The sequence below is a fragment of the Nomascus leucogenys genome, chromosome 13 (genome assembly GCF_006542625.1).
Source record: "Nomascus leucogenys isolate Asia chromosome 13, Asia_NLE_v1, whole genome shotgun sequence".
Taxonomy (NCBI): Eukaryota; Metazoa; Chordata; class Mammalia; order Primates; family Hylobatidae; genus Nomascus; species Nomascus leucogenys.
In genome coordinates this window covers 31,873,943-31,888,897 of record NC_044393.1, presented here as the reverse complement: position 1 = coordinate 31,888,897, position 14,955 = coordinate 31,873,943, and the positions used below count along the sequence as shown (strand labels likewise).

Here is a 14,955-nt window from a genome sequence, read left to right as displayed (position 1 = left end):
CTAATGCGGACCCTCTAATGCCCACTGGGCCTTTACTAAGAGCTGCACTTCTCTTCCTGGAGACCCTCTGGTGGCTGAAGCATGCATCAGGGAGGCCAAAATGCTGGAGGGTCAGTACCCCTGAAGTACCCCTCATCCGGTATCCAACAGGAGTTGGTGTGTAAATGCCCCAGCTCCCTTGCCTGACAGGTGGGGTAACTCTGAAGTGGGTATATCTCCGGAGATCCCTGCAGAATTGAACTCCAGTTGCCCACAATGGTAACTGGCTTCATGATACTCCTTTTAACTGGCTTCCCTCCTTTCCCTGTCTCATCCGCCTACTCCCCTACCAGTGTCTTCTGCATCTCCTAAATAAACTATTTTCACTTGGATCCATGTCCAGGGTCTGCTTCTGGGGAACTCAAATTAAGACCAGTGGATAATACTAAGGGTTGGTAAAGATAAGGGGAAATGATGGGAGAAAGAGTGGGGCAGTGGCGATTCTGCAAACACCTGTCATTCTTGGCAAAGCAAGTCCTTACAAAATTCTAATGTAGGACAATAAGGGGACATGTATGAGGATGTCCACTGTGGCACTATTTACAGTAGTGGGAAATTGTGTGCGATCTAGGTGTCCATGACCAGGAGAATGAATAAATAAAATGTGAAGGATGTAAACAGTGACTACACGTATGGCTGCTACCTTTGGCAACATGGCGGGATATTAACAACAGTGATGGGGGTGGCGGGAGGAAATGTACAAAAGTGAATAAGTAATGTTAAACATACATTCAGAACATTATCTGTTTTTATAAAAAGCACATACAGACTAGGTGCAATGACTTACACCTGTAATCCCAGTACTTTGGGAGGCCAAGGCAGGAGGTTCAGTTGAGCCCCAGAGTTCAAGATTAGCCTGGGCAATAAAGCAAGACCCCATCTCTATTTTTTTTAAGTTGTCTATGCCATACCACACCGAACGCATCTGATCTTGTCTGATCTTGGAAGCTAAGCAGGATCAAGCCTGGTTAGTGTTTGGATGGGAGACCCCCGTTAAAATAGCACTGTAGGCTAAAGAGAAGGAAAAAAGGCCCATAGAGGTACATACACCAAAAACATAAGAGTAGGTCATTGTCTTTCTCATTCATGGTTCTTCCCCCCTTCCCCACCAGGGGACATTTTGCAAATGTCTGGAGACATTTTGTTGTCACATCTGGGGAGGAGGACGCTATAGACAACTAGTGGGTAGAGCCCAGGAATGCCGTTAAACATCCTATCATTCACAGGACAGTCCCACAACAAAGAATTACCTGGCCCAGATGTCTTTTTTTTTTTTTTTTTTTTTTTTTTTTTTTTTTTTTTTTTTTTTTTTTTTTTTTTTTTTTTTTTTTTTTTTTTTTTTTTTTTTTTTTTTTTTTTTTTTTTTTTTTTTTTTTTTTTTACTGAGAATGATTTTGCCCAGATGTCAATAGTGCCAAGTTTAAGAACCCCTACATTCCCCAGCCCCCAGGACAGCATTGCCGAATGAATTATGAATGAATGGATGAAGAAATGAGGGTGGTCCTGATCAGCTGGTAGCCACGGGAATAGAGAGACGCGGTAGAATTCTTGTAGTTTTGGAGATTTTGGAGGTGTGTTACACAGAATTTAGGGTGATAGCCCCTGTCTTTTCCAGGAGAGGGTGTGTTCTGCCCTTGCCTGGAGCTGGGCACAATCCCATCCACTTGGGGCCTCAGTCACCCTCCAGCCCGACTCCTCGCCTCCCCCGACCACCTCCCCCAGCTTGGGAGTCCTCTGAGCTGCCAGGAAGTCAGGGTGGTTCCTTCGGGCAAGGAACTTTGCATGGCCATGGTGGTTCCTTCGAGAGAGGAACTTTGCATGGTGTCTGAATGCAGCAGGACTGCGGAAGGGAAACCGCTGACCACAGATGGGCCTGGAAGTCTCGGGCCGCGGAGTTGGGGAGGGCCGGGCCAGAAGGGAGGGGTCGGAGTGGTGGGGAAAAGAGATCACGATGCTTCCGGGGTAGGGTAAGGCCTTTCTAGGGTGGGGTTGGAATCTTTGAAGACTGTGGCAGGAATCCTTTGATAGGTGGGGTTAGGATCTCCGAAGGGCAGGGTTGGAATCTTTGGACCGGAGGGATAGACCCCTAGGGATTAAAACTCTTAGGCGGCGGGAGGTTGGATCGCGCAGGAGCAGGAGCGGTATTGGAACCCTGGGGTTAGTGTTCTAAATCTTAGGGCAGCGTTAGAATCCACTGAAGTGAGAGTTCGGATCCTTCCATTGGGCAGATTAGAATCGTTGGGGGCAAGTTGAGTTTAAAAATCCTTCAGAGGTGGGATTAAAAATCCTTTGGCGGTGCGGGGTTAGTATCTTGGGAGCCTTGGAGCGGGTGCTGGGGTTCTTAGACAGGCGGGTTCGAATCCCTAGGAGTAGGATTTGGGATCCTTTGGAGACTGGGGTAGGACGCTGGGCGGTGGGATGGGGAGGTGTTAGGGAAAGTGGAGCTGAAGAGATGGGGGTTAGCATCCTTGGTGGACGCGTTAGAAGCCTCCGATGGATGGTGCTAATTTTTTTTTTTCTCTTGATGGCGGGTTTGGGATCCTTTTTGCAGGAGACGGAGGTTATGGCCCTCGGGGAGCCGGTTAGGATCCTGGGGTGGCGTCTGAATCTTCGGGGAGGTGTTAGGACACTTGGGGCGGAGTTAGCATCGCTCAGGGCGCGGCTAAGGCGCCCAGATGGCCTGCGGGCGCCACCACGTCCCTGGTCCCAGCTCCGGAGCACATCAGAGGCTTAGAGGCGAGTGGGAAGGGACTCAGTGCAAGGCGAGAAACGCCCACAGCACCAAAGCCCCTCGGAGCGTCGCCCCCCGCCCCACCCTAGTTCTAGAAAGTCAGTTTCCCGGCACTGGCAACCCGGAACCTCAGGGGCTGCCGAGCTGGGGGGGCGCTCAAGCTGCGAGGATCCGGGCTGCCCGCGAGACGAGGAGCGGGCGCCCAGGTGAGTGCCGCGCACAGGGGACCGGGAATACCCGGCCCGCGAGGGGTCCCAGGAGGCGGAGGGAGCCCAGGAGCCTGGGGAGGGCTGGCTACGGGTGCGGCTGGGGGCAGCGAGGGGAGATGGAACGTCGGGGGAGCCGCGGGTAGCCCGGGGGATGAGGGGTCGACAGCGAATGGAGGGTGCCCTAGGGAGGGGCGGCACTGTTGCGGACTGCTGGATGCCCGGGGAAGGGGACGCTCGGGCCCGTGAAGTGTGACTTTATCCACCACTTCTCTGGGCCGTCCAGGTTCCCCTTCTGTGGGGGGGGATTTTTTTTTTAACTAAAAAAAAAAAAAAGAAGGAAGAGATGGGGCTTCACAGAGCCCGGGAGGAGGAAGGCCCTTACGGTTCCCGGTGGGGGCCGGGTCACGCCGGGTTGGCAGCCAGCTTGGGGAAGGGGGCAGTTGGGCGTAGGCGTGACTTGCGAGCCACACCCAGGCCGGCTGCAGCTGGTCGGCTCTGTGCCCCTCCTCCCACAACAGGTCTAGGTCAAACCCCCAAACCTCCTGGCCCAAGACCACACTGCATGCATGCCCTGTCACTTTCCTCCTTGTTGGACAAATTCTCCGTCTCAGAATTCGTTTCCTCATCTGTAAAACGGGGCTATTCCTTGCAAGGATGCAGGAAATTGGAGTATGGGGGAGGTGGTGCGTGTGAGAGACAGTTAGGCTAGTGGGTAGGGGAGGGGGCTTCTAGGGGCAAACTGCCTGTTGGGCCTGGGGTAGAGGATTTGGCCTTTCTTTGCCTCTGTTTTCACAACTGCAGGATGGGGAGAGTAATAGTACCTCCTTCACAGGGTTGTTTAGAGGATTAATTGGGTACTGAAGGGGCCGGGCAGGGTGACTCACGCCTGTAATCTCAGCTTTTTGGGAGGCTGAGGCAGGTGGACCTCTTGAGGTCTAGAGTTTGAGACCAGCCTGGCCAACATGGTGAAACCCCGTCTCTACTAAAAGTATAAAAATTAGCCGGGCATGGTAGCACATGCCTTTAACCCCAGCTACTCGGTGGCCGAGGCACGAGAATCACTTGAACCTGGGAGGCGGAGGTTGAGGTGAGCCGAGATTGCGCCACGGCACTCCAGCCTGGGCGACAGAGAGAGACTCTTGTCTCAAAAAAAAAAAAAAGTTACTGAAGGAAAGCTTTGAGAGTGCTGTCTGACAGTACACAGGCTTAATGTATGTTAGCATTGCCCTAGTTAGTCATATGGCCCCGCGTTCTCAGACTTTAGCCTACATCAGCATCACCTGGACGGCTTGTGAAAACACAGATTGCTGGGCCGAATCCCAGAGTTTCTGATTCAGTAGCTCTGTGCAGGACAGTGAGAACTTCCATCCCCGGTGATGCTGTTGCTGCTGATCCAGGGAGGACACTTTGAGAACCACTGGAATAGCCTATGCCCGGCACAGAGAAAGGCCTCAATACATATCAGTTGCCTTATCCCATGGTTTTCTCTTTATAGTCCTTTTTTTTTTTTTTTTTTTAGGGGAGGAGGTGACAGGTTAAAATACAGAAAAGTGAAGATAATAATATATTAAATGTCCCAAGAATCCACCATCCAGAATTAACAAATAATAGCATTTTGTCGTGTTTGCTTCAGATTTTAAAAAATTAATTTACTAAAAATAACAGAAAAAATTGAAGTCTCCCCACCTTGTATCACTCTCAGTCCTGTTTTTTCCCTCCCCAGGGGCAACCGCTGTCATGAGTTACAGTCCTTCCAGGATGTGCCTCTAAAAATGGATTGCATATAAATGTATGCATAAACAACACGTAGGATTGTTTTGTGTGCTTTAAAAATGCTATCTATGCAGTGGTTCATGCCTGTAATCCCAGCTACTTGGGAGGCTGAGGCAGGAGAATCGCTTGAACCCGGGGAAGCAGAAGTCGCAGTGAGCCCAGACCGCGCCATTGCACTCCAGCCTGGGCAACAAAAGCGAAACTCCATCTAAAAAAAAAAAAAAAAGTCCGGGCGCGGTGGCTCACGCCTGCAATCCCAACACTTTGGAAGGCTGAGGCGGGCGGATCACGAGGTCAGGAGATCGAGACCATCCTGGCTAACATGGTGAAACCCCGTCTCTACTAAAAATACAAAAAATTAGCCGGGCATGGTGGCAGGCGCCTGTAGTCCCAGCTACTCGGGAGGCTGAGGCAGGAGAATGGCGTGAACCTGGGAGGTGGAGTTTGCAGTGAGCCAAGATCGTGCCACTGCACTCTAGCCTGGGCCACAGAGCGAGACTCGGTCTCAAAAAAAAGAAAAAAAAAAACAACTATCTAACTGTGAGACTTTTCTGCAATTCTGATAATAGGGAGAGCAAAGGAGCATATTTGCCCCATCTTATCATTAAGTTGTCAAAATCTATCCAGGATGAGAAATAGAAAATAGAGGCCTCATTCATTCCTTCCAGCTGCTGCGGAGTATCCCAGCAGGTAACCACTCTACAGTATTTCTCTTTCCCCTGTGGATAAATACTCAAGTTGTTCCTAGGTGTTCACTACAACGAACAACATTGACAGGAGCATCCTGGATATGTAGCTTTCAGCCCACGTACAGGTGTTTCTTGAGGAAAACACCAAAAGGCCGGATGGCCCCCCAGAGAGGGCACCTGTCACCCTCCCCTTTGTGTGAGAGGAGTACGGTAGCCCGGAAGGGTCATCCAGGGACTCTGAGGCAGAGAAGAGAGAAGAATGTTGTTCTGCTGACCTCCCAGCTGTCTCTGGATCAATGGCCCTTCTTCCGGGCCTCATGTTCTCTGCTGTAAGTCACTTCATTTGTCTTACTCACTGTGCCTGGCACTTAGTAAGTGTTCAAGAAAATGGAAGCATGAATCTTTTGAGGGAACAATAACCAATATTTTCATGTATCTTTATGTAGTCTTTTCTACGCACTTTTAAATTAACATAATTAGTATAATGCTACACATAGATTATTTTTATCCTATTTATTTGCTTAGTATTACATTGTATCATTTTCCAGGTCATTAAAATGTTCTTAAATTTTTAGTGGCTGCATAATATTCCACTGTTTGCCTGTATTACAATTTGCTTAACCTTTCTAGCAGAGCAATCTTCTATATAGTTAGAAATTTTTAGAAATATTTTAATTGAGGTGAAATTCACCTAACTTTATAAAATTATATGATTTTTAAAGTGAACAATTCAGTGGTATTTGGTATATTCACAATGTTGTACAACCACTATCTCTCAGTAGCTCCTAAACATTTCCATCACCCGTGAAAAAGGAAACTTTGTACCCATTAAGCAATTACCCCCATTCCCCCATCCCCCCAGCCCCTGGCAACCACCAATCTGCTTTTTGTCTTTACGGATTAATTCATTCAGGATATTTAATGTAAATAGAAGCATACTATGTGACTTTCTGTGTCTAGCTTCTTTCACTTAACATAATGTTTTCCAAGGTTCATCCACATGGTGGCAACTATTAGTACTTTATTCCTTTTGTGGCCAAATAATATTCCATTGCATGGATATTCCACAATTTATTTACCCATTTATCCACAGATGGAAATTCAGGTTGTTTCCACATTTTGACTATTGCGAATAGTACTGCTATCGGCATGCATGTGCATGCCTGTATTTGTTTGAGCACGCCTGTATTTGTTTGAGCACCTGTTTTCAATTCCTTTGGGTATATACTTGAAGTAGAGTTACTGGGTCATATGAAAGTTCTATCTTTGTGGCCGGGTGCGGTGGCTCACGCCTGTAATCCCAGCACTTTGGGAGGCCGAGGCGGGTGGATCACAAGGTCAGGAGATCGAGACCATCCTGGTTAACATGATGAAACCCCATCTCTACTAAAAAGATACAAAAAAATTAGCCAGGCATTGTAGTGGGCCCCTGTAGTCCCAGCTACTCGGGAGGTTGAGGCAGGAGAATGCCGTGAACGCGGAAGGCGGAGCTTGCAGTGAGCCGAGATCGAGCCACTGCACTCCAGCCTGGGCGACAGAGCGAGACTCTGTCTCAAAGAAAAAAAAAAAGTTCTATCTTTAACTTTTTGAGGAACTGCTATGCTGTTTTCCACCGTTTTACACTCCCACCGTAATATACAAGGGTTTCAATTGGCTTCACATCCTTGCCAATGCCTACTATATTTATGTTTTATTATTATTATTACCATTCTAATGGGTACAGAAAGCATGAATCTTAATCTCATTCAAACCAGGCTGCCCTCTGAGGGCTCTTACCTCAGGAAGTAAGGAGAAAGTTGTCTACATTCTAAGGACTAGCCAGGGCTTGGACTTTAAACTCTTCTAGAAAGTAAATTCTACAAGAGCACAAACATGTTTGTCCTATAAACCACTGTATCTTCTAACACCTGGCACCTGGCACATAGTAGGGCCTCAAAAAAACACTGAAGGGACAAACATAATGAATGTTGGACAACCTCCTCCCTCCCTTGCCTGAGATATTTCAGCTGCCCTCCCCCAACACCCCTCCACCCACAGTGATTATTTTTAATTAGATGCTAACATTTAAACTCAGGAGAGCTCTCACATAATGTGGATTTCTGTCTCCTAAAACATTAGAAGAGTTAGCAGCCCTGAGACTAGAACCCACGACTCCAGTGCTCCTCAGACAACCTCAGTGGAGCTGGGGGCTGCCCTGTGGGCTGCACCTGGGTTGTCCAGCTTGCACAGCCTTTGCCAGGCCCACTTTCCTCATCCGCAGAACCCTCCACATCCCTATAGTCATTTGAGTTTTCAAGCCCCACCCTTCGGGTCATGACAAGGCTTCCTTTTTTATAGAAAAGGAACATGAAGGGCCAGGCGTGGTGGCTTACTCCTGTAATCCCAGCACTTTGGGAGGCTGAGACAGGCAGATCATCTGAGCTCAGGAGTTCGAGACCAGCCTGGGTAACACGGCAAAAGCCTGTCTCTACAAAAAATACAAAAATTAGCTGGGTGTGGTGGCATGTGGCTGTAGTCACAGCTACTCAGGAGGCTGAGGTGGGAGGATCTCCTGAGCCCAGAAGGTTTTAATCTAACTCACCACCAGGCAAGTCCAAAAAAAAAAAAAAAAAAAAAGAAAATACAAGCAAAGTAGCACAGTCTCTCTCAGCCTCTGTCTTTCTTTCTTACATCTTTTTTTTTAGTTTGGTTTTCTTTTTTTATACCATAAGTCATCAAGCAATCACTTCTGCCTTTCTAAACAAACTCCACCACATGCACCAACCACATGTTGGTCCCCACCCCATTTCTCCAGTTTCCTCCCCCACAGGACTGGGAGTTTGAATGTACTTTCAGAGGCATGGGTAATGATGCAGAAGCAGCCTGTGCTTAAGTGTAAATGTGCCCTGGTCTTGGCCCCTGGCTGTGGTCCCACATGCTGCATCCTCTGGATGGCACTGCGCTAGGACGTGCACTCCTGACTCTCCCCTCGAGTCACCTCCCTGAGTTCCAGGCATCACCCTGAAATCCTTTGGCCCAGGAGATGTAAGTGCAGCCAAGAGAACAGGAGTCCCAGCCTCATCTCTACCATAGAAATGAAGAACAGTGGATACAGCACAGTAGATGACCCCGAGTCTTAGCACCTGCTCTGCCAAAGACAGGTTATGATGCACTGGGCAAATCTCTTCCCTTTCTGAGCCTCAGTTCCCACATCCAAAAAAAATGGAACTGAGGCTGGGCACGGTGGCTCACACCTGTAATCCCAGCACTCCGGGAGGACAAAGCAGGTGGATCACCTGACGTCAGGAGTTCAAGACCAGCCTGGCCAACATGGTGAAACCCCGCCTCTACTAAAAATGCAAAAATTAGCTGGGCGTGGTGGCGGGCGCCTGTCATCTCAGCTACTCGGGAGGCTGAGGCAGGAGAATTGCTGGAACCCAGGAGGCACGGTTGCAGTGAGCCAAGATCTTGCCACTGCACTCCAGCCCAGGCTGACAACAGCAAGACTGTCAAAAAAAAAAAAAAAAAGAAAAAGAGGAACTGAGAAGGATACTACTCATGATTCCTGCAGCACAATTCCTTTTATGTCAAAACACACAGACACACACACACACACACACACACTAGTCCATCATGGCATATATGTCTGAGTTTGAGTTTCTCCAGAAGCAGACCCTAGGCAAGGTTTCAAACGCAAATAGTTTGTTTGAGAGCTGATTCCAGAGACCCTTCTAGGGGAGTAAGGAAGTAAGGCAGGGAACAGGAGGTAGTCATTAAAGGTGTCTTCTAAGCCCAGTTACCACTGTGGGCACCTGGAGCTCAATCCCACTGAGGAACTCTGGGAGCCAGGGTAGAACAGGCTCAAGAGGTGAGGGAACCGGGGTATTTGTCCACCCCGGTCTCGCTCCTGTCTTTTGTTGAAAACTACTCCTGAGGATGTGATAATTCTCTAGCACTTTTGGCTTGCCAAGCCCACGGGCAGAGCAGGCACCAGTAGCTACAGAGAAATCTCTCAGACAAAGAGATGAAGGTGCCAGCAGCTGGAAGTCCAGCCAGAATGTGTGGAAATGGTAAAGGGCAGAGTGATAGAGGCAGGGCACTGACAGCCTCTGCTTCAACATACATGGGTGTAAATGCAGAGGCAGAGGCCAAGGCCAAATGCTGGCAGAGGAGATCTGGGTGGGGAAAGAGGTGGCCATGGAGGGCTTATAGAATGAGTAATCCAAGAGTGTCTTATATGTATCTGTAATGTTTTAATCTTCCTTCCTTCCTTCCTTCCCTCCCTCCCTCCTTTCTTTTCTTTTCTTTCTTCTTTCCCTTCTTTCCTTCCCCCTCTTCTCCTCCTCCTCTTCCTCCTCCTCCACTTTCTTCTTCTTCTCTTCCTTTCTTTCTTCCTTTCTCTTTCTTTCTTTTTTTCTTTCTTCTTTCTTTCCTTCCTTTCTTTCTTTCTTCTCTCTTCCTTCCCTTCCTCCTCCTCCTCCTTCTTTCTTTCTTTCTTCTCTCTCTCTTTTTCTTTTTCTTTTTGAGACAGGGTCTCGCTCTCTCTCCCAGGCTGGAGTGCAGTGATGCTATCATGGCTCATGCAGCCTCAACCTCCTGTGCTCAAGCGATCCTCCCACCTCAGCCTCCTGAGTAGCTGGGACCACAGGCACATGCCACCACACCCAGCTAATTAAAAAAATTCTGGTAGAGATGGGGTCTTGCCATGTTGCCCAGGCTGGTCTTACATTCCTCAGCTCAAACGATCCTCCTGTCTTGACCTCTCAAAGTGCTGGTATTACAGATGTGAGCCACCATGCCTGGCCTCTAATGGTTTAATTTTTAACAAGAAGGATGTACTAATGTTTTACTAGGTGGTAAAAGGTCATTTTAAAAATAAAATACATACCCTTCAAAAAATAAAAGAAACTGAGACCTGGAGCTTTGTCAATTATAAAAAAAAATGTAAAAGGATAAGCGCCTGTGTTACTGAGGCTTTGAGGATTCCATTTGTGGAGGACAGGTTTAGGGGCAGCTGACCTCTCAGTACCACAGCAGGTTAAAGTGAAAAGTGGCCCTGGTGGTGAACTGGCCACCATGTCCTGTCTGGAGGGGGAAACTTCCGCTCAGCGGCAGCCAAGGAAAGACTGCTCCCCTCCCAGCAGAAGCAAGCAAATGTGCATCGCCCTTCTCAGTTTAAACGTATATTTATAGCTATTGGTTTTCTTTTTGTTTGTTTGTTTTTGTTTTGAGACAGGGTCTCACTCTGTTGCCCAGGCTGGAGTGCAGTGGGGCAATCTTGGCTCACTGCAACCTCCGCCTCTCGAGTTCAAGCAGTTCTCCTGCCTTAGCCTCCCAAATAGCTGGGATTACAGGCACCCACTACCACGCCCAGTATTTTTGGTAGAGACAGGGTTTCACAATGTTGGCCAGGCTAGTCTCAAACTCCTGACCTCAGGTGATCTGCCTGCCTCAGCTTCCCAAAGTGCTGGGATTACAGGCATGAGCCATTGCACCTGGCCTATTTATAGCTATTGTTTAGATGGGAAATCTGGGGGCATCCAGCAGGCTAAAGGGGACTTCATTCAATAAGAATTTATTGAGCACGTACTGTGTTCTAGTTTTACACACTGGGGATATAGCAGTGAACACAACAAAGTCCTTACTGTCATATCTCATATCCTAATGGTCAGATGGATAATAAACAAATCAACAGGTAGTACATTAGGTGCGTTAGTCCAGGTCCTTTTTTATTTTTTATTTTTTATTTTCTTTTTTTTATACTTAACTTCAGCACACCCTGAGGTAGTTCAAGTCCTTTGAGAAGCAGACTCCCATAGCATTAAATGTGCGAGAAATTTATTAGAGGAAATGGCTATAAGAGAAAATGGGAAGAAACCAGGGGAGGACAGGAGAGCCATCAGACAGTGGGGCACCTCTGTCCACTAATGAAAAAGAAAAGGAAAGAAGAAAGGAAGGAAGAAGAAAGGAATAAAAGCAGGATGTGTCTTGCAATGCCGTGCTTTTTTTGTGTGTGTGTGGTTGTTGTTTTGTTTCGTTTTTTTGAGACAGAGTCTCGCTCTGTCACCCAGGCTGGAGTGCAGTGGCGCAGTCTTGGCTCACTGCAACCTCCGCCTCCTGGGTTCAAGCAATTCTCCTGCCTCAGCCTCCTGAGTAGCTAGGATTACAGGCATGCACCACCACACCCAGCTAATTTTTGTATTTTTAGTAGAGACGGGGTTTCACCATGTTGGCCAGGCTGATCTCGAACTCCTGACCTTGTGATCCACCCGCCTTGGCCTCCCAAAGTGCTGGGATTACAGGCGTGAGCCACCGCGCCTGGCTGCCATGCCATTCTAAGGAAAGTTTGTCAAGGCTGTTAAGGAGCCCTTGGCCAAAGTCTCTTGACAGAGGTCCCCCAGACATGGGCGGGCTTCAGTCTCCCTGATACACTCAGTCATTGGCTGGGAGCAGCCCATGAGAGCAGTGATGGACTTCAGAGCACAGCAGCTGAGCCGCTGATCAATTTCTCCAATCGTACTCCTGCAGTTGGAGATCTGAGAGGTGCATCCTCATGGCCACCACGTTTAAGAGGTGGTTAGGGGCATGAAGACTAGCTGGGAACAGGCTAGACAGTGATGGGAGTTGGGGGGCAGAGGATCCTGTCTTTGTCAGGGTGATAAGGGAAGGTTGCTCTGAGAAGGTACAATCATTAGAGAGACTAAAGAAAGTGATGGAGTCTTTCTGGGTGAAGAATATTCCAGAAATAGAACATGCAATGCCCCAGAGGTATAAGCACAGTTGGTGAGTTGAAGAAGAGCAAGGAGGGCTCCAGTGGAATGATCGAGGGAGAGTTAGGAGACAGATCTGAGAGGCTGAGGAGGGGATCAGATCGTGGAGGTCTTATCCACCTTGGAGGGGATTTGGGCTTTTACACCAAGTGAGATGGAAACCCTGGGGGGTTTGAGCAGAGGAGGAATGCGACCTGACTTACTTTTTTTTTTTTTTTTTTTTTTTTTGAGACTGACTCTCACTCTGTTGCCCAGGCTGGACTGCAGTGGTGCGACCTCGGCTCACTGCAACCTCTGACTCCCGGGTCCAAGCAATTCTCCTGCCTCAGCCTCCTAAGTAGCTGGGATTACAGGCATGCGCCACCATGCCCACCTAATTTTTGTATTTTTAGTAGAGACGGGGTTTCACCGTGTTGGTCAGGCTGGTCTCCAACTCCTGACCTCAGGTGATCTGCCCGCCTCAGCCTCCCAAAGTGCTGGGATTACAGGTTTGAGCTACCGTGCCCAGAATGACTTACATTTTAAAAGGCTCACTTATTTGTAAGAGGCAGAATGAGGATTCAAACCCAGCTCTATCTGACTTCAAATCTCATGCTCTATTTTCAAACTGCCCTGCCTCCTGCCTGCCTTAGAGATAAAATCATTCCAAGAAGGTTCACAGTTGCTCTGGAATTCTGAAATTGACCAAGTGACCCAAGAGTAACATTGAACATGCTATGAGTTTTATGTGTGGTTGAATAAGTGTTTGGAACACAGGCATCTCAGAGCCAACCTTATGGCTGAGCCAGGCAAATGATCAAAGGCCCTGAGTTCTCCTTCAGTGTGTTGCTCTGTCGCTCGCCATCATGTGAGCCAGGGCCCACACAGCCTCTTGGGGCTGTTACTCCACCTGTCCAACGAAGATTTTGATCTCCCAAGTTTCTTCCTGTTTGCAAAATCAAAGTTTTGAGCTCCATGAGAAAGAAGCTGAGGCTCAGTAAAGGGAAGACGTGAGAAGTCAGGAGTGACCCCTAACTGTCTATTAGCGACAGTAGTCACTCGGGGATAAAGACAGTTCGTTCAGAAGACAGTCAGGGAACCTGAGGAGAGGGAGCTGCTGGGCTCTGCACCCCCAAGGCACTGCTCAGGGAATTGGCTCCTGTTGCGAAAATACTTTTTCACCACCCCCATGGCTGAGCTGTTCTGAGAAGGGAAAGTTCCTATAACTGAACAGCCTTAAGCCCTGGGCCCCCAGCAGTCTGCCTTCTTGAGAGTTCTGTTTGGGTTCCTCATTCTCCCCTTTCCCTTCATCACCCACAGCCTCTGGGGCTGACCTCAGTGGATAATGACAGGCAGGAGAGCTGAGTGCCAGTTTGACCTGCCGCTGACTAGCCGGGGGACCCACTCTCCCATGGGCTTCCATTTCCCTATCTGAAAAATAACTTCATAATTCTGGTCTGTTGACTTCAGCCAAGTATGACGAGGCCCATAGAGAGTAGAACATAATACATCCATTACACGAATGTGTATGGAGGGCCTATTAGATACCAGGCACTTCTTTTTTTGAGACATTCTTGCTCTGTAATCCAGGCTGGAGTGCAGTGGCATGACTGCAACTCATTGTAGCCTCAACCTCCCAGGCTCAGGTGATCCTCCCACCTCAGCCTCCCAAGTAGCTGGGAATACAGGCACATGCTGCCATGCCTGGCTAATTTTGTTTGGTAGAGACAGGGTCTTGATGTGTTGTCAGGACCAGACTCATACTCCTGGGCTCAAAGCAATCCTCCCACCTCAGCCTCCCAAATTGCTGAGATTACAGGCATGAGCCCCTGCACCCAGCCTCTATAACCAGGTCCTTTTAAGGCATGGCTTCAGTGCCTTCAGCTTAATGAGGTCCGTATTTCTCCCATCTTCACCTACTCTAATAGGTCTAGTATCATCTTACCTTCTCTTCTACTAAAACCTGGTATCAGGGAGGTCTTTGCCATCAGTCATTTACACTTGAGTGCAAATCACAATCCCTTAAAAGAATTCCGTCTGCACTGGGCAAGACTCTTTGATGTTTAAGGGGGAATAAATCCAACTCAAAACTGGCTCAAGCAGAAGAAGGAGGTTACTGGAAAATCCCTGAAATATCAGCTTCAGGCAAGGCTTAATCCAAGGCTGGGAGTCTGTATTTCTCTATTTCTTGGGTTTGCCTTGCTGCTGCAGGCCTTTTTTTCCAGCTAGAAACCAAGGGCTGGCTCTCATTGGCCAGAATTGACTCACATGCCCATCTCTGCTTCTTCTTCTTCTTTTTTTTTTTTTTTTTTTTTTTTGAGATAGAGTCTCACTCTGTCACCCAGCCTAGAGTGTAATGGCGCAATCTCGGCTCAATGCAACCTCCACCTCCCAGGTTCAAGCAATTCTCCAGCCTCAGCCTCCCAAGTATCTGGGATTACAGATGCCTGCCACCAAGCCTGGCTAATTTTTTGTATTTTTAATAGAGATGGGGTTTCAAAATGTTGGACAGGCTGGTCTTGAATTCCTGACCTCCGGTGATCCACCTGCCTCTGCCTCCCAAAGTGCTGGGATTACAGGCATGAGCTACCTCCCCCATCTACCCATCTCTGCTTCTATTACTGCAACTCTCATTGGCTTGATTTGGTCACAGACCCACCTCTACAGCCAGGGGTTGGAGTCAACTCTATCCCAATCCATAAACTGAGACTAGGGGGAGGAGTAATTCCCAAAGGAAAATTGGAGAACTGTTCACAGAAGAAGGGAGGAATGGATTCTATGCAGGA

General features: G+C 48.3%; 1 protein-coding gene across 1 annotated transcript in view; it reads left to right on the top strand.

The window, feature by feature from the left end:
• The first annotated feature begins 2,686 nt into the window (after positions 1-2,686).
• The window catches only part of HCK (HCK proto-oncogene, Src family tyrosine kinase), a 49,329-nt gene continuing 37,060 nt past the window's right edge, over positions 2,687-14,955 (top strand). Inside the window, exon 1 of the mRNA XM_003273505.2 lies at positions 2,687-2,976. The gene's annotated coding sequence lies outside the window, so the exon portion shown is untranslated. The remainder of the gene's footprint in view (positions 2,977-14,955) is intronic.